This window comes from Urocampus carinirostris, chromosome 13 (genome assembly GCF_059441175.1).
Source record: "Urocampus carinirostris isolate Australia breed hairy pipefish chromosome 13, RoL_Ucar_1.0, whole genome shotgun sequence".
NCBI lineage: Eukaryota > Metazoa > Chordata > Actinopteri > Syngnathiformes > Syngnathidae > Urocampus > Urocampus carinirostris.
Window position 1 is genome coordinate 34,974,658 of NC_142361.1, and position 27,287 is coordinate 35,001,944.

Genomic DNA, 27,287 nt, shown 5'->3' on the forward strand with positions numbered 1-27,287 from the left:
TCAGGCAATTGGTATCGATCTCATCCGCCTCTGGCTTCCTGTCATTCCACGCCAGACTGCTGCCTAACGTGCATGACTCCCCATTTGCCGTAAAATAAAAGGCTTGTGTGAGAAACGTCACGTATTTGGGTCCTGATCCTGTTCCGGTTCATGACCATATCCTTTTGTTGAAAGATATTTTTGATGTCGTTCATTGAGGTTGATAATTACTTTGGGGAATTTGCCAATAGGTAGTGGTGTGGTATCAGTCTTACTGTATTGTTTACTGTTTGTTCCAGTTTTATTCTGTTTTGGATTAAAGTGAACTGCTTTGAATTGAAGTGACTGCTATACTGTGTACTATACATACACACACACAGGCACGGATAGCAGAACAACAACGAGAAGAATGATTCTAAAAATGATCAAATGTAGTCAAGCATCAATTGATTATATGGGGGCGGCAGTGGCTCAGGAGGTAGAGCGCTCGTCTTGGGATCAAGAGATTGCAGTTCGAATCCCGGCTCCTTCCAGTTACATGTCGAAGTGTCCTTGGGTAAGACACTGAACCCCTAATACCCCCAATATGCAGGTTAGCGCCTTACATGGCTGCACAGCCGCTATTGGGAAATGTGAAGCACACTGTAAAGCGCTTTGGGAAGTCTTGACTTGAAAAGCGCTATATAAATGCAGATCATTTCATTTTTGGGGGGGACGGCAGTAGCTCAGGAGGTAGAGCTCTTGTCTTGGGATCAAGAGATCGCAGTTCGAATCCCGGCTACTCCGTGTTACATGTGGAAGTGTCCTTGGGTAAGACACTGAACCCCTAATAGTGGTTATCCATGTAAGGCGCTAACCAATAAGCAGGTTAGCGCCTTACATGGCTGCACGGCCGCTATTGGGAAATGTGAAGCACATTGTAAAGCACTTTGGGAAGTCATTGACTTGAAAAGTTCTATAGAAATGCAGATTATTTTATATATACCTGTACATATATATATATATATATATATATATATATATATATATATATATATATATATATATATATATATATATATAGTATATATACCACAGCCATATCCCCCTAGTGGGAGGTGGCTAGAGTAATTTCTGACTCTTTTTGGGAGATTGATTCAGAGGAGGGGATTCCCAGCCCCCTCGTTCAACCAAACTGAGGTTGATTTAAAATGTATAAAATGAATAGATTTTAATTACCCTTTTGAAATAATTACTAAGTTAATAAATACAATAAAATAAAATTAAATTATTAAAGCCAAAACCCTGCCATAGACTGTCTCACTGGACTTAATTTTATTCCGACCGCACTAAAAGAAAGCAAACGAATGGTTTGTGAGCGCTGGCTGTCGAGAGTGTCACAATAACCTTGAGGACATTTTTACCTCCGTAGTGCGATTTATGCAGTATTCAAATCCAGATAACGTCAGGAAAAAAATCACCCTTTAGGACTTAAAATATGAACTTAACAGATGGCGAGCATGTATTTGATATACGAGTTGTGGCTCTTTGGCCCGACGGCGCCACCGGAGCTATTTATTACAGATAAACTGTGGCATATGGATATTGCCTTTTGTGGTCAGTGGTAGAGTTTTATTAGCAACACTGAAGGCCTATCTTTGTCATTTTAATTACTTTGATAAGAAAATGTAATGAAAAAAAGAGATTGACCTACCTCATGTATTTGTGGATTCTAATATACATAATGACTCTGGCGGTGGAAGTTGGAGATTATGGGCCACAGGCAAGGTGAGAGCTTCTTTACTACGGGAAGAAATGTGATGGGTCCAGTTAGACAGTTTAACTCGATAAGGAAAAAAAACTTTGGTGAGAGTAGAATTTATCAAATGAAAGAGTTTTTTTGCCCCAAGAATGTGAGAAGAGGTTTTGACTGATATGCTTTTTGTTGCCTTAACTGTAAGTAAAAAAAAAAAAAAACAATATTGATCGAGCACGGCGGCGCAGTGGTTAGCGCATGTGCGGCACAGTTCATGTCTTGGGAACCTCCTGCGTGGGTTCAAATCCAGTGCGGCGTTTGTATGTTCTCCCCGTGCTTGCGTGGGTTTCCTCCGGGCACTTCGGTTTCCTCACACATTCCAAAAAACATGCATTTCAGGTGAATTGGCCGGTCCAAATTGTCCGTAGGTGCGAATGAGCGAGTGAGTTGTCCGTCCCCGTGTGCCCTGCGATTGGCTGGCAACCAGTTCAGGGTGTCCCCTGCCCACTGCCCGATGATTGCTGGGATGGGCTCCAGCACCCCCGTGACCCTACTGAGGATAAGCGGTGCAGCTAATGAGATGAGATGAATATTGATCGTTTCTGTCATGATTACTGATTACTGACTCCGATTGGCTCCCTGTCCCTATTTAAACCCACTACTGTCTGTCGCCTGTTGTCAGTCTGTCTGCGAACCTCAGTTTACTCCAAGCTTTTTTCGACCCTGACTCACACCTGTTTTTGCTTCCCTTTTTTATCCTGATCACGTATTCTCTCCTCTCCTTGCTTTTTGACTCTGATCCCGACCACGTTTTTTGCTCTCCTGTCCCGGCTACTGACACGATTTTTCCGTTCCCGACACCGCCATCACTCGCCACTTACGCGTTCAGAGCGACCTGCTTCCCGTGTCCAGCGAACACCAAATCGTGGGCGCGGCCCTTTCTCTTCCTTCCAATAAAAACTTGTGAGAAACGCAACGCCAGTGGGTCTTGTCTCCATTCTGGTGAAATGAAATGAAATGAAAATGAAATGATCTGCATTTATATAGCGTTTTTCAGGTCAAGACTTCCCAAAGCGCTTTACAGTGTGCTTCACATTTCCCAATAGCGGCCGTGCAGCCATGTGAGGCGCTAACCTGCTTATTGGGGGCATTAAGGGTTCAGTGTCTTACCCAAGGACACTTCGACACGTAACACGGAGGAGCCGGGATTCAAACTGTGATCTCTTGATCCCAAGACGAGCGCTCTACCTCCTGGGCCACTGCCGCCCCCCCCTGGTCCTGAGAAAAGGTTCTTACTTCACGAATTTTGTCTATTACGGGTTGGTTTTTGGAACCCCGACAATAAACAAGGCATTATTGTGTATGGATAATCAGAATTACTATTAATCGTTTTACCTTTTTAAAATATTGCCGTGATTTTTTTGAAATAAGAAAAAATATAAATCGGAAAACGCACAATTATGACTATTTGCAATGACACATTCCGATTTTCCAACAATACTTATGCAGTCGTGTACTTCCAAACACTGTGTTGAGGTGTCTGCAAATTTAGAGAAGGAAGAAGGAGGGGCGGGATACCGGACAGATTCCAACGCATAATTTAAATTTAATTGGAGCGGGCCTGACTGGCTGGGGTCAAAATGAAGAGAAAATCAGGCACATTAATCAAGATAAAATTATCAGCTGATTAATCAGTGTTCTAATTATGGTGCCAGCGAGTCCCTTCTTTGTTCTGTTTTAATTACTCCGCTTCATTGTCTTTTCCATATGGCCATCATGTCCCCTCAAAACGCTCAGACAGGCGGGCTGAGACACACATTCGTGTACCCGGACCGGCGCACACACTTCTGTGAGGTACCTTTAAGATAAGATTGATACTTTTTAGCTTGATGTCCTCCCATCCATCCGTTATCTGCACCGCTTATCCTCAGTAGGGTCGCGGGGGCGCTGAAGCCCATCCCAGTCATCTTCGGGCAGTGGGCAGGGGACACCCTGAACTAGTTGCCAGTCAGTCGCAGGGCACACAGAGACAGTCAACTCACTCGCTCATTCACACCTAGGGACAATTTGAACCCATCTATCCATCCATTATCAGCACCGCTTATCCTCAGTAGGGTTGCGGGGGTGGTGGAGCTCATTCCCAGCTTTCTTCGGGCAGTGGGCAGGGGACACCCTGAACTGGTTGCCAGTCAGTCGCAGGGCACAGAGAGACAGACAACTCACTCGCTCATTCACAGCTAGGGACAATTTGAACCCATCCATCCATCCATTATTAGCACCGCTTATCCTCAGTAGGGCCGCAGGGGTGCTGGAGCCCATCCCAGTCATCTTCGGGCAGTGGGAAAGGAGACACCCTGAACTGGTTGCCAGTCAGTCGCAGTGCACACAGAGACAGACAACTCACTCGCTCATTCACACCTAGGGACAATTTGAACCCATCCATCCATCCATTATCTGCACCGCTTATCCTCAGTAGGGTTGCGGGGCTGGTGGAGCTCATTCCCAGCTATCTTTGGGCAGTGGGCAAGGGGACACCCTGAACTGTTTGCCAGTCAGTTGCAGGGCACACAGAGACAGACAACTCACTCGCTCATTCACACCTAGGGACAATTTGAACCCATCCATCCATCCATTATCTGCACCGCTTATCCTCAGTAGGGTCGCGGGGGTGGGTGGAGCCCATCCCAGCTATCTTCGGGCAGTGGGCAGGGGACACCCTGAACTGGTTGTCAGCCTGTGGCACACTTTGACTCCGACTCCTGTTGGTCCCGCTTTTTTTCACCCGTCCGTTCCAGATCTTCCCGTTTGTCTCCCGCTATGACCTGTTTTTGACCCCGACCGCGTTTGCTCTCCTGTCCCGGCTATCGATCCGTTTTTTCGTCCATCTCCCGCTCGGGAAGATCCACTTCCGTATTCGGATCACGATCCGATTGTATGAGCGGCTTGCTCATTCACACCTATGGACAATTTGGACTGGTCAATTAACCTGACATGCATGTTTTTTGGAATGTGGGAGGAAACCGGAGTGCCCGGAGGAAATCCACGCAAGCACGGAAAGAATATGCAAACCCTGCACAGTAAGGCCGGTATCTGAATTCAAACCTATGACCTCAGACACACTAATCACTCAGCCGCCAGGCCTTGATGTCCTATTTTAGTAAATATCCCATTGATAATGGGAAATTGCCTTATAGTCCAGAAAAGACAGTAATTTACTTAAATTGGCAAATTTGTGTTTTTTAGGTAGGTGATAAGTTAATTTTAATGGTTAATTTTAATAGTTTATAGGATACATTCCTTACCGTTTTGACTATTATGTACTGTTTATCTTATTGTCACTATTACAATTTCTGTTCTATAATTTCCACACCATTTAGAGCAGATCTGCTTCTTGCAACGTATATTTCATAAAAATGAAAGGGCCAAGGTGGACCTCTCAAACAGCTTTAGAATTTTGCATCGCGACTGTTTTTTTGTACAGTCCTCTCCTGTTTTCCTTTCAAGTTCAAAACTCATTGATGTCTTTTTCCTTATTTTAACTGACAAAGAAGTGAGGCACGGGAAAACAGGAAGCCAGGGGCAGACGAGATCAAAACCGGACAGGACAGACGGGACAGATACCAGATACAGGATACATGAGCAGATACCGGACAGGACGGGACAGACGGGATCGATACCTGATACACGAGCAAGATACCAAACAGGATGGGACAGGCGGGGTCGATACCGGATACAACAGCAAGATACCGGACAGGACGGGATCGATACCGGATGTTGGTTACAGAAGCAAGATACCAGACAGGAGGGGATCGATACCGGATACCGGACAAGACAGGACAGACGGATCAATAACAGATAATGGATACATGAGCAGGATACTGGACAGGACGGGACAGAAGGGGTCGATACCGGACACTGGAGCAAAATACCGGATAGGACGGGACAGACGGGATTGATACTGGAGCAAGATACCGGACAGGACGAGACAGGCGGGATCGATACCGGATACTTGAGCAAGATACCGGACAGGATGGAATCGATACCGGATGCTGGATACAGGAGCAAGATACCAGACAGGACGGAATCGATACCGGATACACGAGCCTTATGGTCCAGAAAATATGCTTACCTTATCTTACTTGATGTCACTTGAAAACGGACTGGAGTAGTGCACAAACAGACATAAGGCGGTGCTGCTGGTTCTGCCCCTGTAAGAAATTTGGCCAAGATGTATTAGTTTTCTACAACAGTTACACCGTCTGTATACGTGGGTTTTTTCAATCACAGAAAAAAATTAGGGGCAAAAATGTCAGAGACCAGAAACGGAGACAGGACCCACTTGCGTTTGTTTTTCTCAGTTTTATTTAGAAGGAGCCCATTAGCAGATCCCTCGGAACGCAGAAGTGGCACTTCCGTGGCGAGCAAAGGCAGTGTCGAGAGCGGGGGGAAAACAGGTCGATGGCCGGGACGCAGGAGCAGAAATGTTATCGAATTCAGAAAAGGAGTGGGAGCCGGGAGTCGAACAGGAATCAGAACAGGATAGTCAGGGTCGAAAGGGCTTGCCTAGCACAGGGCTGAGGTTCACAGACGGACTGACAATCGTTGACAGGAAGACGGGGATTTAAAAAAAGATCAGCAGCCAATCAGCGTCCGAGGCCGTTGCCACCAAAGGAGCAGACTCAGAATAGAATAGAATAGAATAGAATTTACCTTTATTGTCATTGTTACAACATGGGATATATTGTGAAAACGAAATTTGACGACTCCAGTTCCACATTTTACAGTGAGGATAAGGAAAACACAGAGATAAAGGAACAAAGAAGATGTTTTAACTGTCTTTGTTGTATAGGCTTTGTTTCCTCCAGAGGGGGGGTGTATGAGGGGGTGAGGGACAGACAGAGATGGGCGGATTCCAACTGGATGTTTGATCTTACTGTACACACGGTCCAGTGTTTTTTCCCTAATTGCTCAGTCCACGTATTGAATGGATTTGGGAAGTACAGTCCATAAACATGCCCGATTAAAGTCGCCGGCAACGATAAAAGCTCCGTTGGGGTGTGCAAGCTGCTGTTTATTGATAGCAGCGGGCAGGAGATTTAGCGCTATGCTAACATTAGCATCCGGTGGAACGTAAACAGCAAGCAGAATGACCACAGTTAGCTCTCTCGGTAGATAGAAGGGTCTACACGATACCGCTAGAAACTATATCGAGTGAGCAGGTGCCTCGCGTCAGTAATCATGAAACAAAAAACTACAATTTCCCAAGATCCTCTCACTTCTTCCAATCACTTTAGCCCCCAAATGTCCCTGCACTATTCTGCATATGAGAGTAATCACTGGTTGAGTGTTGGCGTCGATTTGATGATTCTAGAACTGGTATTTATAAATCGAACGCCCCTCGTGTTGATCACATTGGCCACTTCTCATTTCATCATTTACACAATTATTATCATACGTGTGATAAGCTGGTGAATAAAACATGTTCTGTTGCCACAGGGGCTCTGCATTAGGCTGGCAAAGTGGTGATTAGCCCAAACATCGGATACCGCGTTGTAATTCCCAATGAATACTTCCTCAATATTTTTTTCCTGACTTTCTCCCGCTGTTCAGCTGGCATTGATTAATTTATTCCATGCGTGTTTTTTTTTCCCCCTCTCTCATAAATGTCTTGTAAGACGTGTTAGGACCAAAAGTGATCCCTTGAGATGTGAGCTTAGTTCCTTTTGTGACCAAGCTCATAACTCAGAACACTCATATCTCAAATATTCTTGTCCTGTTTAGATAAATGGGAATGCCATTAATTACTTCCAGCACTCAAGCCTAAAACCATTGCTTTTACTTGCAATTTGTTTTTGCTCAAAAGCGTAATGTTGAAAGTGAATTTAGTCATTCCATTTATCCATTATCTGCACCAGTTATCCTCATTAGGGTCCCAGGGTGCTGGAGCCCATCCCAGCAATCTTCGGGCAGTGGGCAGGGGACACCCTGAGTCGGTTGCCAGCCAGATGCAGGGCAACTCACTCGCTCATTCACACCTAGGGACAATTTGGACCGCCCAATCTACCTGACATGCATGTTTTTGGTAGGAGACCGGAAAGCCTGGAGGGAACCCACGCAAGCACTGGGAGAGCATGCAAACTCCACACAGGAAAGTCCGATCTCATGACCTCAGAACTGCCGTGCTGCCGCGAATTCAGTCCTTTTTGTTAATTATTAAATCATTGTTTAGTAGACGCACAAAAGAAAGAGAAAAGACATCAATGGATTTTGAACTTGCTAGTAGAACAGGAGTGGACCCAAACCTCAGGTAAGAATGTTCTACTTGTTCTAGAAGCCCCGCCTACCAGGCCTCGTATTGTCCTGTCTTTTTCCGCCTGCCTGCCTAGTGGTGATACGAATGAAAAGGACGATTGGAGATGAGTCAGAGGACCAGCGTTTGACCTGAAGCATGTGAACGCCTGCATGGACCAGCTGGTAGAGATGGGAAGCTGCGTCGTGGCCGTCATAGACTTTCTGGACTAGTTTACAGGTTGGGGGCGTCGCTGCTGTCTTGCACTTTCCGGACAAAATTTCAACATATTACCTAGTGTTTACTATGTTTGTGTACTGTAATGCTAAATGTAATTCACCCTGGTCATCGTGAAAGGGGGATACCACTTGTGAGGCCTCTTCTCAAGGTTTCTCTTTTTCCTCACGCTGAGGTTTTTGAGTTGTTCCTTGCCTGCATGTTGGTTTAAGATCAGGTAATTGTGTCATTGTAAGCCTGTGCAGTCCTTTGAGACATTTTTGTGATTAAGGGCTATACACCGTATTTTCCGCACTATAAGGCGCACCGCACCGGGTTATAGGGCGCATCCCCAAAAAATAGTTTTGGGTCCTATATGTTCCATACATAAGGCGCACCGGATTATAAGGCGCTACAATGGGAACGTCGACAAAACAGTCAGATAGTTCAGTCCAACTTATTACCCCCTTAACATTCCCAAAGCTTGCAAAAAAGCAAATACGTGTCTCAGACATGTACGGAAACAGTGTCTGTACGATGTCACCAATCACTCAAATGCATCCTTCCAAATATTATTCAGAAGGTTAAAGTCATGGGATTCAAGAATTGCCAAACATTTCTTAGTTTCCATTTTATTTTTGCTGGCAACTTTGTGGACAGCAAAGTAAGAATTTTATTGTGCAGAGAAATGAGGTTCTTTACTGTGCATATGACAAGAAACACTTTGAATTGAATTGAGTTTAAAAATAGACTCATCACAGAAACATCAAGATCGTTCTAAAGCAAAATACAGGGAAAATATAAAGCCGCATAGCCCACCAAAGTTCTCTTGCAGCCATCACGTTCAATAATGATACGTAACCATGGTCTTCTTACAACCGTGAGTGTAGTAAATCCAGGAGAGTCAAATATTTACAAATACAGAACAGTAAAAAAATCTTTTCTCTATGCCGTAGTGCAACCCAACTTGTGATTCACATTCATCTTTTTCGGCCAATTGCAGGCTTTGTTTCGCCCCTTTAGCCTATGCGAGCCTGTAAATGATAAAAAGCATCCGCCCCCTTTACCTCCGAATAACTTAAGCCAATAGTGACCGATTCAAATGATGATTGACACATTGGTTAGGAAATGAAACGCCGGTATATAAATCCCAGCATACACCGCGGACGACTTCGCCTTCGGGGGAAAATCGAGTCGGCGGCTGCTTGCCTTAGTTGCAAGACTTTGCGACTTAATATTGATCCATATATAAGGCGCACCGTGTTATAAGGCGCAGGGTCAGCTTTTGAAAAAAATAAAGGCTTTTAGGTGCGCCTTATAGTGCGGAAAATACGGTAAATAAATATGACTTGACTTGACTCGCATCAGTAATCATGACAGAAAAGCAATTATTGTCCACTGCATATTTAATAATACTAAAAAGGAGTCATGGTCCGAAATATAAAGAATTCCGTAAACACGAGGATATTGAAATATCCCGAGTTGTCATTGTGTCAAAATAAAAGAAGGAATGGTAGCACTTACCTTTGCGCCTGTGACCACAACTCTCTGAATGTGTAATTAGCTGCCGCAGCAGCAGTGCGAGTGCCTCATGAATATTCATGATCTTTTTAATTAGGTGGCTTTTCGCAGCGAGCCGCCACAAAAAAAGTTACCACCTCATCACACGCGCAGATGTGATTGTGTTCGTGTGCAATGTTGGGCAGCTACATTTCTGTCTGTAAGTCCGTCTGTCTGTCTGCTTAGTGATTTTGATTCAAAAACAACCAGGGCTCAATGCTACTTCCACGTTAGAGGAAAATGTTTGTACCGTATTTTCCGCACTATAAGGCGCACCTAAAAGCCTTTATTTTTTTCAAAAACTGACCATGCGCCTTATAATACAGTGCGCCTTATATATGGATCAATATTAAATCGCAAGGTCTCGCAACTTACGCAACGGCCGCCAACTCGATTTTCCCCCGAACGTGGAGTAGTCCGCGGTGTATGCTGGAATTTATCTACCGGCGTTTCATTGGCTAACCAATGTGTCAATCATCATTTGAATTGATCGCTATTGGCTAAAGTTAGTCGGAGCCTCGGATTGGCTAGAGGGCCGAAACAAACCTTGCAATTGGCCGAAAAAGATTTGTCAATTATCCGTTAAATCGATCGCTATTGGCTGAAGTTATTCGGAGCCTCGGATAGGCTAGAGGGCCAAAACAAACCCTGCAATTGGCCGAAAAAGATGACTGAATAGCAAGCTTGCTAAACTACGCCATAAAGAAACATGTTTCATTAGTCTGTATTTGTAAATATTTGACTCTCCTGGATTTACTAGACTCACGGTTGTAAGAAGACCATGATTGCGTATCATTATTAAACGTGAGAACTTAGGTGAGCTATGCGGCTTTATATTTTCCCGGTATCTTGTTTTAGAACGATCTTGATGTTGCTGTGATGAGTTGAGTGAATTAAACTCAAATCCAAGTGTTTATTGTCATATGCACAGTAAAGTTGCGAGCGAAAAAGCAAATAGAAACTAAGGAATGGTTGGCATTTCTTGAATCCCAAGACTTTAACCTTCCGAATGATGGAACGATGCATTTGAGTGACATCGTACGGACACCGCATCCGCACGTGTTCTCGACACGTATTTGCTTCTTTGCAAGCTTTGGGAATGTCAAGGGGGTAATACGTTTGACTGAATCATCTGACTGTTTTGTCGACGTTCCCATTGTAGCGCCTTATAATCCGGTGCGCCTTATGTATGGAAGATATAGGACCAAAAACTATTTTTTGGGGGTGCGCCCTATAACCCGGTGCGCCCTATAGTGCGGAAAATACGGTAATTTGTTTTTGCTCGAACAAATATTTTATTCCTGCAGTCCAAATGATTGAAATTAGATGATTTAGTAATTTTTTTCACTGCACAACGGCTATTTAAGGACAACAAAAACATAGTGCCAGAAAACATCCATAAATTATTCATTCGGAAAGAGGGAAATTACAGTGGAACCTCAGTTTTTGAACGCCTCTCAGTTCGAACAAATCGGTTCTCGACCAAAAATTTCGAGAAATTCTTGCTTCGCTTTTCGTTCAAAAAATCGGAGTTCGAACGCCAGTACGCTAGGGGCGATGCTGAGCGGCGTACAGGTGTAGATTGCCCCCACCCCTCGTGAAGAACTGTTGTCACGTGAGCGCGCACTCCTTTTTGCTTTCGTTTTTAATATCGGTGAACAGAGTGTTTTATCCCCTAATTATGCCTCGGAAGAAGGGCGGTGCAAGCAGCAAAGTTGCTACAGGTGAAAAAAGAAGAGTAGTGCGTACAACTATTGCATTTAAGAAAGAAATAATAGCAAAATATGAAGAAAATGTGCGAGTTTCCCTTCTTTCGAGGGAATAGAGCATGGCTTCTGCAGACCACCACAAAGGTAAGAAATCCTATTCCTAAATCTTTTCTTTATCCTTTAACCGCTCACCACTTGTTGTGGAGGCCCGGGTGCTAAATGACGTGTTAACGACCTGATTTAAAAAAAAAAATTCACGTTCATGTTAGCATAATCTTTTGTACGGAAGATTACGCTAACGCGAACGTACAATTAGCCTGGGTTAGCTTCATGTTTACGTTCGTGGTAAACATTCAGGTTGTTGGAACGGATTAAAATGATTTTACATTACTTTAAATGGGAAAAACGATTTTCGGTGATCGACCAAATCTGTTTTCAAACAGGGTTCTGGAACGGATTATGGTCGAGAACCGAGGTTCCACTGTATAACTTAAGGGGCTGTAGTGAATTCATCATCCATAAGGTGAGAACCACCAGGAAAAGTATGTGTGTGTCTGTGTGTGGAGTCAAGCTTTGGAATGGTTTGCAAGACGAGATCAAACGGTGTCCAATTATTCACTTGTTCAGGTTTAGATACAAAAGAACATTCCTGGCGGAATACAGAGATGAGGAGGGTGGGGTATGAGTGGTGCGGGAGATTGGGAATAGTGCGTCTAGTTAACTTTCCCTCTCCCCGCAAGATGGCGTCTCGGCTCCTCCCATGGCCGTTGCGCCCATCGTTCTCACAACACAGCACCTTGTTCTCAAAACAATAGCTGCCGTCCTCCGTCAGAGTCCTGTTATCAAAATTCCCTAGACAAAATATTATGCATTTCGAACAGCCTGCCCTGTCATTGAACTAAAGCCCACTCGGTGGAAATCTTGCATTACACTCAATAAATGTAACTTGTATTCAATCGTATAAAATCCTTCAACACGGAAGTGGATCTTCCGTGGCGAGCCATGGCGGTGTTGGGGACGGGAAAGCAGACGTGGTCGAGATCAAAACAGGTCGTAGCGGGAGACAAACGGGAGCAAAAACGGCAAGAGTCAGGGTCAAATAAAAGGCTTGCCTTGTATCACAGAGATTCGCAGACGGACTGACAACAGGGGACTGACAGGAGTGGGTCAAATAGTCAAATAATCATAATCAGAACCCGCGGCGGTTGGTGCCAAAGGAGCTGGTACAGGTGAATCTCATTGGTACTCATGACAATATCTCATCTCTCATCTCATTAGCTGCCACGCTTATCCTCAGTAGGGTCGCGGGTGTGCTGGAACCTATCCCAGCAATCATCGGGCAGTGGGCAGGGGACACTCTGAACTGGTTGCCAGCCAATCGCAGGGCACACAGGGACAGACAACTCGCTCGCTCATTCACACCTAGGGACAATTTTGGACCGGCCAATCCACCTGAAATGCATGTCTTTGGAATGAGGGAGGAAACCGGAGTGCCCGGAGGAAACCCACGCAAGCACGGGGAGAATATACAAACTCCGCACAGTAAGTCTGGCAGCTGGATTTGAACCCACACGGGAGGTTCCCGAGACCTTAGAACTGTGCCGCACACGCGTTAACCACTGCGCTGCTGTGCTGCCATGACAATATCAGTGTAAAGGAAATACAAAAAAAAAGAGGAACACAAATTGGTACAAAGACATTCGTTTTCCCACAGCAAATGAATAAAAACTCTCCTATTACGATATGCTACAAACAATTAAAGCCTTCGATTAGAGGAGTCCCCAGTAGAGCTATTTTGAAAATTACTCTACCTAATAAAGTTACTATCCAGAGGCTATAAAATGATGTATAGAATTTCCCCTGCCCTAAAAGAAATTAACACCTGGTATCACATAAGTCGCATTGGTATAAAAAACTGGCCTGATTGAATTCTTTGTGCTTGGAGTAGCAACTAACCTTGGAATTTACAGCTTGACTCATCTTTACTTTGCGGTAAGACTGATCCAAATATCGATATTATTGATACAAAGCAAGTACTTGGATCAGATCAATACTACTGTCCTGGATACACCACCCAGCCACCAATTTCCTATATAGATAGCACAGTCCTCTCTCTCACCCAGTGCCCTCGACCACTCTCTTAGTTTATGTCTGTTTGCGTGACTGACAGACACACTTTTAGCACTCCTCCCTACCTGGTCTGCTGTTGCACCTTGCTTACGCGGCAGAACCCTTACCAGATGCGAAAAATGACAGAGGCAAACAGGAAGCGCTGCACTATGGGGATTTTTTACTCTTAACAATGGAAAAGGACAATGACAGTTGTAGTTTGTGTGGTAAAGTGGTTTGCTACTGTGGCAAATTTACATGAACACATGAAAAAAGTTAATTGTAGAGAGAGAAACAAGCTGTAACAAAAAATGTAAACACTGTTTTACAGGCTCAAGGTGTCATCGCTGTCAGGGACTATGGACAAATTTTCTCATACTACCTATGTTTTTTTTATTGATGTTTACTATGTAACCCAATGCTAAATCTATTGCACCTTGATCATTATGGAAGGGGGTCTCTTCTTAAGGTTTCTTATTTTAATTTGATGTTTTTGAGTTTTTCCTTGCCCGCATGTAAGTTTTAGATCAGGGCATGGTGTAATTGTAACCTGTTCACTAAAACAGGACCCAATTGCGTGACGTTTGTCATCAGGTTTATTGAAAGAAAGAGGAAGATCCGGTGTTCGCTAGGCTGGGTAAGCAAGTCGCTCTCGAACTCGGAGTGATCCAAACACGGAAGTGGATCTTCCGTAGCGAGCATTGGCGGTGTCGGGGGCGGAAAACTGGTCGGTAGCCGGGACTGGGAGAGCAAGACGTGGTCGGGGTTGGAAACGAGTTGTAAGCCGGGACGGGAGAGCAGACGTGGTTGAGATGAAAACAGGTCGTAGCGGGAGACAAACAGGAGCAAAAAAACACAGGCGTGAGTCAGGGTCAAAAAAGGCTTGCCTAGTATACACGGAGATTCGCAGACGGACTGACCACAGGGGATTGACAGGACTCGGTTCAAATAGTGACAGGGAGCCAATCAGAACCCGCGGCAGTTGGCGCCAAATGAACGGGCACAGGTGATTCACGTCGGTTATCATGACAGTTCAGTCCTCTGAGAAATTTTGTGATTAAGAGCTATATAAATAAATGCAACCTCACTTGACTTGACTGTTTCTGAACAAAAACCTGTAAATCTACTGTCACTATAGTAGCAGAACAAAAAGGGCAGCTGTTTTTTTTTTTTTTTGACTCGCTTGGTTGTTTTCTCTGCAACCGTTGTTGTAGTACAAGTATTTTCTATTCTTTTAAATATTTTTAGATTGTGTTTGTTTACACTTTTGGCACTTTCTGATCTTATTTTCAGGCAGGTATGGTATACATGTTGACATAGTTACATTTGTATTTTCATTACAATGCTACTTTTTTCATTTGACTCTTTTAGCTCTTGTTCTGCAATAGTAGTAATAGAAATATTTTTAAGCATTTTCTATACTGTTAACGTTTGAATTTTAGTTATGTAATAAAAAAATGGAACATGTTTAGTGCCTAAAATATTTGTGCTTGTCAGGACCAGAACGGAGACAGGACCCACTTGCGTTACGTTTCTCTCAGTTTTATTAAGAAGTAATGGGATTTCTGTGGCGAGCGATGGCGGTGTCGGGAACAGAAAAAAACGGGTCAGTAGCCGGGACAGGAGAGCAAAAAACATGGTCGGGATCAGAAACGAGTCGAAAGCCAGGAAAGGAGAGTAGACTTGGTCAGGATAAAAAAAAACGGGTCGAAGCCGGGAAACAGACGGGAGCAAAAGCAAGTGGGAGTCAGGGTCAAAAAAGCTTGCCTAGAGTAAACTGAGGTTTGCGGACGGACTGACAACAGGTGACAGAAAGGAGTGGGTTTAAATAGTGACAGGGATCCAATCAGAGTCCGAGGCACAGGTGCATCACATCGGTAATCATGAGTGCTGTGTTTAGCATAAATATAAAGTTCACTTACTCAATGATCATGACATTTCAAAGCAAAACGTATCGGTATTATTTCAAAATCGATACGTACTACTATCTATTTACTTGGATCGGGTCGATACTAACATTTTCAGTATCACCCTTCCCTACTTTATGCAGAGAGTCATCACTCTGAGGCACATTTTCTACCACCAGTCCTATAAAAAGCCACTTTTGTGAACGCAACGCTGATATGATTGTTACTAAGATAAGTCACTTATGGGATTGCGTGTCGCAGATCTGAAAGCTCCCATTCTCACGTGCGATCGTAAACGCATCACTTGACAAGTGAAGCTGTTAACGCGAAAAAACACAACTCGATTATCGTTCCTTCGCGTAATGAAACACTTTCATAAGCGTCGATTTTTGATTTAAGTCAGGGTGACCTTCTGAAGAAAAGGATTTATTTAAAAAAAAAAATGTTCTGTTGTTGCATTGTTCCAGACACATATGAGTAACTTACTTTAAACAAATATCAATTCGCATTGCTTTTTATTTAATACATGTCATGTCCTGCACGGGGGGCAGCACGGCGGCACAGTGGTTAGCGCTTGTGCGGCACAGTTCATGTCTTGGGAACCTGTCGTGGGTTCAAATCCAGCTCCAGACTTCCTGTGCGGAGTTTGTATGTTCTCCCCGTGCTTGCGTGGGTTTCCTCCGGACACTCCGGTTTCCTCCCACGTTCCAAAAACATGCATTTCAGGTGAATTGGCCGGTCCAAATTGTCCCTAGGTGTGAATGAGAGAGTGAGTTGTCTGTCCCCGTGTGCCCTGCGATTGGCTGGCAACCAGTTCAGGGTGTCCCCTGCCCACTGCCCGGAGATGGCTGGGATGGGCTCCAGCCCCCCCCCCGCGACCCTAATGAGGATAAGCGGTGTAGCTGATGAGATGAGCTGCACGGTTGTCATGGCATCCAGCTAGCCCCGCCCCTTGACACCGGCTGAGACGCATTGAACTGATTGTTTCTGGAGTACTTAAACGCTCCTCCAACTTTTATTTCTCAATTAAAGTGAAATATCGGCTACGCAATTGAGTTCCGGCTTCCTGGTTCGTTTCCTGACAATAAATGCATTTGCAACTTTAGGGTGACCAGAATACATTTTAGTATTTTTTTTAAAAATATATTTATTTTTCATTCACCTTTTACCATGATTACTCATTGCCCTCACCTGTGCCCGCTCGTTTGGCGCCGGCTGCTGCTTGTTGCCCGAGTGATTCCCCTCCTATTTATACCCAGTACGCCAGTCACTCCTGGTCAGCCCGTCAGCGAACCTCTGCATATGCAAGGCAAGCACTTTGATTCTGGCTCCCGTCGGTCCCGTTTTCATCTGTTTCCTACTCGTCTGTTCCTGATTTTCCCGTTTGTCTCCAGCTATCGAGCCGTTTTGTCCATCAGACCACGCTGTGATCTCCCGCTCCAGCTATCGACCCGTTTTTGCCCCTGACCACGCTCCGATCTTTCGTCCCAGCGAATCACTTCCGCATTCCAATCACGCTCCGATCCCGTGAGCTGCTTGCTCCTCCTGTCCAGCGATCACCGGATCGCTGGCGTTTGTTTCCTCGAGATGCCAATAAACTTTTGTGTGAAACGTTACGTGATTGGGTCTACCATTTGTTCTGGTTCTGACACCTTTGTATTCATTCCTTTGTTTGTTTGTTCAATTGTTGATTTTAAACAATGATAGCTTGTCAGTGTCTTTGGAATGTGGGAGGAAACCGGAGTGCCCGGAGGAAACCCACGCAAGCACGGGGAGAACATACAAACTCCGCACAGTAAGTCCGGCAGCTGGATTTGAACCCACACAGGAGGTTCCCAAGACCTTAGAACTGTGCCGCACACGCGCTAACCACTGCGCCGCCGTGCTGCTCCAAAGACATGCATTTCAGGTGGATAGGCCGGTCCAAATTGTCCCTAGGTGTGAATGAGTGAGGGAGTTGTCTGTCCCTGTGTACCCTGCAATTGGCTGGCAACCACTTCAGGGTGTCCCCTGCCCACTGCCCGATGATTGCTGGGATGGGCTCCAGCACCCCCGCGACCCTACTGAGGATAAGCGGTGCAGCTAATGAGATGAGATAATGAGCTTGTCAGTGTACAGACGTTCCCCTACTTACGACCATTCGACTTACGTAAAACGGTAGATACGAACATTTTTTTGGGATGTCGAAAAATATCCAGAAGTTGCTGTAACTTAGATTTTGTATCGTGTCCAACTTTGACATTTTTACTGTTTAATATCTCGTGAATCCATTCAATATGGTTGGTGTAAAGTGTAAAGAAGAGGTGAGCTATTTCTTTTGAAATGAAAGTGGAATAAGAAAGCTTGATGCGGTGGAGAAAATGGTCAGAACGTTTTTTTTTCGGCCACTTTTATACCACGGAGGAGGACCTCTTCAAGCGCGTCTTCCAAAAGTAAGTTGAACTCAACTTTAACTTTATAGAGCATATTATTTTATGAAATGTTTATTTTTTAGTACAAAACAATACAGGTGACTTATACAAGCCTTAAACATACAAAATATAGTACTGAAGCAACTTACGAACAAATTCTACTTACGAACGATCATTTGTAAGTAGGGCAGCATCTATACTCTAAAAATGGATCAAGAAACTTTATGAACAAATTATTTTGCGTAATTATTTTCTTTATTTGTTTTGTTAGTTGGTTATTCATTCATTTATTGTTTTAATTTATAGATTTATTTACACAACACTTGTAATTAAGAGCTATACAAATAAATGTAAGATGACTTGACAATACCCTGTAATATAATGGTTTAAAAAACTGGATTGGACTGTTTTCTTTATCTATTTTTTTTTTTTTTGCTGATTATGGATCAACAAAATGGATCACTTATTTGTTTATTTTTTTGTTCGTTTGTTTGTTTGTTGGTGTACTCTAAAAATAGATCGGTCAAAAAACTCAATTTAAGAGAAGTAGATTTTCGGTTATTTTTTTATGCATTTATTTGCACTAATGTCTCTAAGAAGTTGGATGAAGAGCTGGATCAAAACCTCTCGGCTGTATTCCCTAATCATCGGTTTTAATCAGGTTTCGGTTTCCCCGTTGGGGCCGGGGTCAGTAGCTTGGCACAAAGAGGCCGCCCTGAGGCACTCCTGGCAAATTGTGCAAAACTGTGGCTCCGTTTGGGACGTCTCCAATATAACCAATCTATCCATCAAACTAGAATTTATCACACTCGGCACTGCTGGCAAAGCCATATATTAGAGCCTCCAGTGTCTGGAGCCACTAGGTCCTCTGGTAAATAAAGAGGAAACACAAGAAGAGTCTGGTGGGAGAGTAGATGCAAATAAGTTGGCCGGTGCAAGAAACAAAAGGAACACACACAAAAAATTGCAATAAGTAAAAGAAAGAAGCGAAAAATAAGAGATTTGTCCACTATTAACAGGATTAATTCCATTTACTCGTTCGGCTACATTGACAGTTAAAGACATCAACGACCGTTTTACATGACTGAGGCTTCTTTACTAGGAAGAAGCTGCGCTTGGGTCCATCACTTTGCCTCATTGAAAGATAGAAACAATACTTATAGCATGCATCATCAATGATATCTATTTCACTTACATTTCATTTACTTTTTCGGCTACATTGACAGTTAAAGACATCAACGACCCTTTGACATGACTGAGGATTCTTTCCTGGGAAGAAGCTGCACTTGGGTCCATCACTAAGCCTCATTGGAGGATAAAAACAATACTTATAGTATGCATTATCAATTATATCTATTTCACTTACATTTCATTTACTTGTTCGGCTACATTGACAGTAAAAGACATCAACGACCCTTTGACATGACTGAGGATTCTTTACGGGAAGAAGCTGCGCTTTGGTCCATCACTTTGCTTCATTGGAGGATATTAAAAATACTTAGAGAATGCATCAACAATTATATCTTTTTCACTTACATTTCGCTCAAGTAGATAGATGCCTAGATGTCTAGATAGATGGATGTCTAGATAGATGTCTAGATAGATAGATAGATAGATAGATAGATAGATAGATAGATAGATAGACAGACAGCAGAACCAAAATCGTGGTCAGGATCAGAAACGAGTCGAGAGCTAGGAGAGGAGAGTAGACGTGGTCAGGATCAAAACCGGGTCAAAGCCGGGGAACAGACGGGATTAAAAACAGGAGTGAGTCAGGGTCGAAAAAGCTTGCCTAGAGTAAACTGAGGTTCGCAGACGGACTGACGACAGGTGACAGATGGACGTGGGTTTAAATAGTGACAGGGAGCCAATCAGAGTCCGAGGTAGTTGGCGCCAAAGGAGCGGGCACAGGTGCATCACATTGGTAATCATGACACGTCTTTTGTTTAAAAAAATGTTTTTAAGGCAGAACTGACCCTTGGTTATAAAAAAAATTCACACAGTAGTTTCTTTGTTGTTTGCATTTTTGCATGTTTGATAAGACCAAACTGAAATGTTTTATCTTGCCAATGTATAGAAAATTGGTATTTATATCATGTGTCATTTCACTACTTTTTCATAGCGTGTTTTTTCTGATGCTCTTTCAACTTGGGTCAGTCTCCAACTACTTCGTAGATATATTTCCTTATTTATCCTAACATTCTTAGTCAAACTGTCTAATAGATGGAAAACAATTTTTGGTGATTAAAAAAACTGTTTCTTTTTCAAATTTTTGTCACGAAGCGGGTCGGGAAGCAGAAAGTTGGAACTCATTTGCGTTGACGATCTGTCACTTTAATTGAGAAAGAAAAGTTGTCCAACACACAAACGGACCAAAAACAAAACAAAGCAGGCTCAAATGCAGGCAAAACTACAGACTAGGCATTTAACGGGATTAAACAGAATTTGCAGGAATCTCTCAGAATGTTACACCGGAGTGCAACAAAGTCCAACAAGCAAAACAAGAATAAACAGGTATCAACAAGTTTTCAACGAGGGTAAACAACGTCCTGGCAAAGGGCGGTTCCAAAAGGCGCGTTTAAGTACCCATAGGAGTAATCAGGCAATGCAGGTCAGCCGGTGTCAAGGGGCAGGGCCAGCTGGGCGCCATGACAACCGTGCAGGACATGACAATTTTATCATACTGGTATAAGTTTTGCTAGGAAAAAAAAGAAATGTATGAAAATAAGCCAAACTATCCAATCTATTCCACCCTGGTCATCCTGGAAGGGGGATTACCACTTGTGAGGCCCCTTCTCATGGTTTCTTTTTTTCCTCACGCTGAGGTTTTGAGTTTTTCCTTGCCCGCATGCTGGTTTAAGATCAGGTAATGGTGTTATTGTAATCCTGTGCAGTCCTTTGAGACATTTTTGTGATTAAGGGCTATATAAATAAATTTGACTACCGTAAATTCCAGACTATAAGCGGCTACTTTTTTCCCTAACTTTCAACCCTGCGGCTTATTCAACGAAGCGGCCAATTTATGTAATTTTTCTAACGGCCACCAGAAGCGTTGAAGTATAAAAGGTAAGACTAAGACCAGTAGAATAGAAAGACTGCAACCTCTAAGTTTATGCATCCGTTGCCTGTAAAGGAAAGGTACGTTTCGATAATGAGGAAGACGCCCTTGATGGCGATAGTTATGAGGAGGAAGTTGAGGGGGATCTAACTTGAATTTCACAACTACGGGATACTTTCTTTTGACAGACACGTTTGATGCATTGCGAGCGTGATCCTACTAGCGTGTTGGTACCTTTCAAAGGAACGGTTTTGGGATGAAAGTTATATTATTATTATTAAAGCTCTGAAAACTCTCTCGGTGTACCGTCTTTCTTTGTAAATATGTGTAACCATGTATAATATGTATTTGCAACTGTATATTTTTGTAATGTATTTATTTTAGAGATTTATTCTGTTATGTGTTCTACGAGAGAATCAAAAAGAAGGGGCAGAGCAAACGCGGGCTGATGGGAAGTGGGGTAAAGCTGAGTTACCGGTAGATCTGTCTGTTGTCGCAGCGGACAATAGTGGATATATATTTTTCCCACCCTTAACTTTGGAAATATACATATTCTTTCCTTGGATTACTTTCAAAGGGACTTGGACTTTACAAGTCTGCATCATACGTTAATTACGGGTATCATTTTCCATTCCTGATGCCAATTAAGGTTCTAAGATTTTCTACTATTTGTTTAATTACAATCGTGGAATTTACAGGTAGGTCTGGATTAAACTTGTGTTGTATCACAAGTTTTAATGCGTGCGCACGCGACTTGTGTAAGTACAAAAATGGCAAATCACTTAAAAAGTGGTGGGTGCGGCTTATAATCAGGTGCGCTCTATAGTCCGGATTTTACGGTACTTTCAATCTTTAACTCAAGAGTTTAAGTGGCTTTAAAAATGTCACCTTGAAATTCTCGTTCCTATTTTCCCCTTTCCTGGATCTTTTTTGCATGAATGGAAAAGACAAAGAAGCCAAAAGAGACACGTGAAAAAGTCCTGAGTAAGCTTTACCTGCTGAGAAAAGCTCTACCTCGCCATCAATCGTCTGTCTCGGTCTGGCTCCCTCGCCTCGTTAGCTAATTGAATAAATGAAAGATTGTTCTTTGCTCCTCGGGCATTGTGCGTCCGTTCGGCTTTTATTTCACGTTATTCTCTCCACGGCTTCCTTGGCCTCTTTTATATGTCAAGATCACATAAAAACAACATAACTGTAATTATACTAAAATAATGTCTGTCCTTTGCGCATCCATGTGTGTCGTCCGGTACAAAGACAATGGATCCCACCACCCCTGTTTAACAGTGTTGCCTTTATGGAGTGAGGTTGTCTGATAGCTCTTTGGACTTAATGAGGCTTAACCAAGTCTGACAAGATAAGTAAGCACGGTAGCGTTTGCAGTCAATGGAGAAATGATTCAATCCCTGTCCAGATTTGGAGTGAAGTATTATGACTTGATGGATTTTTTTTTTAGAGAGTTGTATAAAAATGTCACGAAATTGAGATGATTTTATTAAAATTACGTGTTCGTGACTGTTTTTTGTGAGGCTAAAATCATGTTTTGTGACTGAAAAGGTTCACTGCAAAATGTGTATTAAGAAAATGGACAATTTATGGATGGCTGGCTCAGTGGCAGGCTGGCTGGCTGGCTGGCTGGCTGGCTGGATGGGTGGATTGGTGGATGATTAGATGGATGTGTGTATGTGTATGGATTTATGGATGGATGGATAGATAGATGAATGGATGGATGTTTGTAAGTGTGGATGGATCGCAGAATTTATAGATGGAAGGATGGATGGATGGAAGGATGTTTGTTTGTATGTGTGGATAGATGGCTGAATTTGTGGATGGATGGATGGATTTATGGCTAGATGGATGGATGCACGGGTGGATGGATGGATGGATGCACGGGTGGATGGATGGATGAAATTATGGATGGATGGATGGATGGATGGATGAGTGGATGATGTATGGTTGGATGGATGGATGGGTGTATGGATTTGTGGATGAATGGATGGCAGAATTTATGGATGGATAGATGATGGATGAATGGATGGATGGATGCAGGTGTGGATAGATGGCTGAATTGGTGGATGGATGGATGGATGGAAGGATGGATGGATGGAAGGATGTTTGTTTGTATGTGTGGATAGATGGCTGAATTTGTGGATGGATGGATTAATTTATGGCTGGATAGATGGATGGATGGATGGATGGATGGATGGAAGGATGTTTGTTTGTATGTGTGGATAGATGGCTGAATTTGTGGATGGATGGATGAATTTATGGCTAGATGGATGGATGGATGCACGGGTGGATGGATGGATGGATGCATGGGTGGATGGATGGATGAAATTATGGATGGATGGATGATGTATGGTTGGATGGATGGGTGTATGGATTTATGGATGGATGGATGATGGATGGCTGGATGGATGCAGGTGTGGATAGATGGCTGAATTGGTGGATGGATGAATGGATGAATGGATGGATAGATGGCTGAATTGGTGGATGGATGGATTATGGATGGATGGATAGATGGATGCTAGATGGATGGATGGATGCTTGCATTCATGGATAGACAGACAGATGGATTGATCAAAGGATGGATGGACGGATAAATAAAATTATGGTTGACTGACATCTCTTCGTAAGAATGAATGCATGTCCCTCCATCATCCACATAGTTAAATGTGGGGTTCCACAAGGTTCAATTTTAGGCCCGGTACTATTTCATCTGTATATGCTTTAATGTCATCTGAAGCCATGCCTATCAGTGTGGATAAGCCTCCACCGGGTCCCTTTCCTGACATGGTTAGTCTTTGCCTGGCCATAGGTGTATTTATTTTAGAATTTCGTTTTTTCATTGTTTATTTTGTTTTTATTTTATTTTATCCATTGTGTGTTTGTGTTGTTGGTGCTCCTGGTTGTTGGGTGGGGAAAAGTAGGGTAGGTAGGTAGGTAGGTCAGTTTGGGTGGGTGGGTGTATTTGGTAGATGTCTAGATAGATAGATGTCTAGAAAGATAGATGTCTAGATAGATGTTTAGATAGATAGATTGATAGACCTTCTTGGGTATAAATATTAACATACACACGCACACACTATTTTTTAGATACGTTATTGACAACACATGGAAAAGAACACGTGCTATTATTTTTCTTATACGAGTCTAAACACTTTTAGTATTATTTTGAAAATATAGTGAAACCATCCTAACATTGGAATTATTTATTTTTATGTATTTGGGTTCTTTTTTGCTACCTACAGATTATCCATAACCCCAAAATTTGATTTGTTTCATTGTAATCCAGGTATTTAATATGTATGTTTCAGTTTGGCAATAGAAAGTGTATGGGAGCGCATTTAAAATTAGACTGAACACTTTTATATATTATATTTAATTGATATTGGGTCATTTGTGGCCTCCAACTAAACTGCAGGCATTGCTTCGGTCAGTCTTGATGCGTTTGGATGCATTTCCAGTACATAGCGTTACAACGCCACCTAGAGGAGAACGAGGAACAATGGTTTTTTTTGGGGTGTGCAGTCGGACCATTTTAAAAGGATTTATTTTCATACTGTTTCGTCCCATTATTGGTAATGCTGCTGCTTTTGATTGACATTTATATGTATTCAAAAATAAAATTTCAAATCAGACTACTGATCTAAGAAAATCAATCAATTTTTTTAAAAATTATTTTCGCTTCTCCAAACGCAACACAACTTAAATCACAATACTTGAGATGCATATATTTACATCCAGGAATTAAATACACATTAAAGTGCAAAAGTAAATAAATAATGCAGTTGGAAAACCGATCAAATGCTTGGTATTATTTTCCCATACCTACTAATATTTTTAACGACTTTTTTTTCAAATAAAATAAGAAAAATATTACGTAAAATGTGAGTAATTGTCTGCCAAGGAAACACATATAATTTTTGCAGTTTGGTGACGTAAAATAATCCTTCTTGGCAGAAGGTTTTGCTAGAATATTCTAAATAATTCATAAAATGAGACAAAATATTCCTGAAGTGAGTAGAATAATTTGTATTATAAGGAAATTTACATATATATATATATAAATAATTGTATTAAATATTCATATAAGTACCTTCTAAAAGAACAATGAAATGCCAATTTTTAACTTGCTATCCTTTATTTTTTAAGTTATTTTACTTTTTCATGCAGGATTTTTGCAGTTTTTAAAAGCAAAATTTTAAAAAAGACACTGAAATTTAGACATAAGATCAGTAATACGTAATTGATTAGCTGGTCCATTGTAGGACAATAAAATATTACTTAAGAATAGTGTGGTTAAAAGTATTTTAACATTACTTCCAAATCCCAAACGCAAATATTGTCCATAAAAGCCTTGAAAAATGAAAAAAATCAACAATTTTTGTCAGTTTTTATTTTTTAGAATTGTATAAGTAAAAATCAGACAATACTTGACATTACATCTGATATATTCTGTGTGATATTTTAATTTAATATTTGACAGTATTGTAAACCATTCTCTAATTCCAAATCAGATGCCCCCTTTGGGACGAATTTGAATCAAGAAACTAAAATGTAATGTTTTTAAAAAAGTATGAGACTGTAACAGTCATCCTCATCAGTAGGTGGCAACAATTAATGAATTGTTATAGTAATTATAGAATAGAATAGAATAGAATATACCTTTATTGTCATTGTTACAAATGGGCTAACATATTGTGACAACGAAATTGGGCATGACACTCCAGTTTTACACATTCATAGTGAGGTATGAGCAAGAAGATAAAGGAACAGAGAAGATAATGTTATAAGACAAGGGGGATAAGGCTATAGTTATAATTTACATGGTATTTACACAAGAAATGTCGGCATGTGGGATGTTACATACAGGGTTGTCGTGATAACGTCGGTATCGTAACGGTTGTGCAATATTGCATTTGGTGCAAAGTCATCATAGTGCAAAAATAGTCAGCATGAAACAGGAAATGGTCAGACATTGTGCAATTTGAGCATTAAACGTAGTGCAGTCGACATGTGCAAGAACAAGACATGAGTAACATTATATTCGTATGAGGTAGTGTTTTTTTTTTTTTTTTGTGCGGTGTCTGTTGAGCAGTGAACAAACATAGTGCAGACAGCATGTACGTGAGTACCATTTTACATACGTGTGAGGTAGTTTTTTTGCAACAGTTTTCAGTTTTTTGTGCGGTGTCTGTTTAGGGTGGTAATGGCTGTGGGGAAGAAACTGTCTCTGAGTCTGTTCGTATCTGCTCATTACGCAGTGCATATATTTAAAAACATAATTTGTTTCAGATTGCACTGCAGTAAAATCATAAATAAAATAATATAATAATCTTGTACCTATTCTTTTATTATTTTCTTATTATACCTTAAGAAAACGAAGACAGTCAGAACATGGTCAAGTCTCAAAGGGCTGCACAGACCACAGATTATTGCAAACTACAGACTATTATGACACCATCACCTGATCTAAAACCTACAGGAGGTCAAGGAAAAATTCTGGGGGATTTTACATTTGCCAATGCAACTCCAGTTTGAACTGTACAACATAAACACACAAATCAGTGTACAAAACTTTGATTACCCAAAGTAATCAAAATAAACCAACGCTGAGGTCAGGCTATCATTACACTAGGCGTGAAAACCACCCATATTTTAATTCTTTGTGAGAATAAATAGTGTGTGTAAGAGAGTACAATAAGAAGTGTGAGTGGGAGTATAGTAGTGTGAGTGAGAGAGTAAAAGAGTGTTTGTGAGAGTCTATAGTGATATGTGTGTGAGAGCATAGTACTGCGTGCCAGAGAGTACAGTAGTGTGTATATGAGACTATGGTGGTAAATTTGAGAGTATAGTAGTGTGTATGAGAGTATAATAGTGTGTGTTTGAGAGTCTATAGCAGCATCTTTGTAAGTATAGTAACATTTGTGTGTGAGAGTATTGTGTGTGAGAAAGCATGGTAGTGTGTGAACGAGAGTATATTGGTAATTGTGAGTAAGTATAGTAGTGTGTAAAATCGAGTAGTAATATCATTTAGAAAGTATAACACTGTGTGTGAAAGATTATAGTAGTGTGTGTATGAGAGTATAATAGTGTGAGTGAGAATCTATAGTAGCATCTTTGTGAGTATAGTACCATATGTGTGAGAGGAGAGTATTTTGTGCGAGAAAGTATGGTAGTGTGTGTATGAGAGTATAGCGGTAATTATGAGGGAATATAGTAGCGTGTAAAAGTGAGTAGTAATATGATTTAAACAGTATAGTAGTTTGTGTAAGAGAAAGTAGTTTTAAGTGTAAGAGACTGTAGCAGTGCGT

General features: G+C 42.0%; 1 protein-coding gene across 2 annotated transcripts in view; it reads right to left on the bottom strand.

Annotated features, from left to right (window-relative positions):
- vrk2 (VRK serine/threonine kinase 2) overlaps positions 1 to 27,287 on the bottom strand; it is a 124,019-nt gene that overhangs the window by 88,572 nt on the left and 8,160 nt on the right. For both annotated transcript variants that reach the window (XM_088350911.1, XM_088350910.1), the window contains exons 3-4: positions 5,844 to 5,922; positions 1,673 to 1,761 (exon numbers count right to left, since the gene is read on the bottom strand). The gene's annotated coding sequence lies outside the window, so the exon portion shown is untranslated. The remainder of the gene's footprint in view (positions 1 to 1,672; positions 1,762 to 5,843; positions 5,923 to 27,287) is intronic.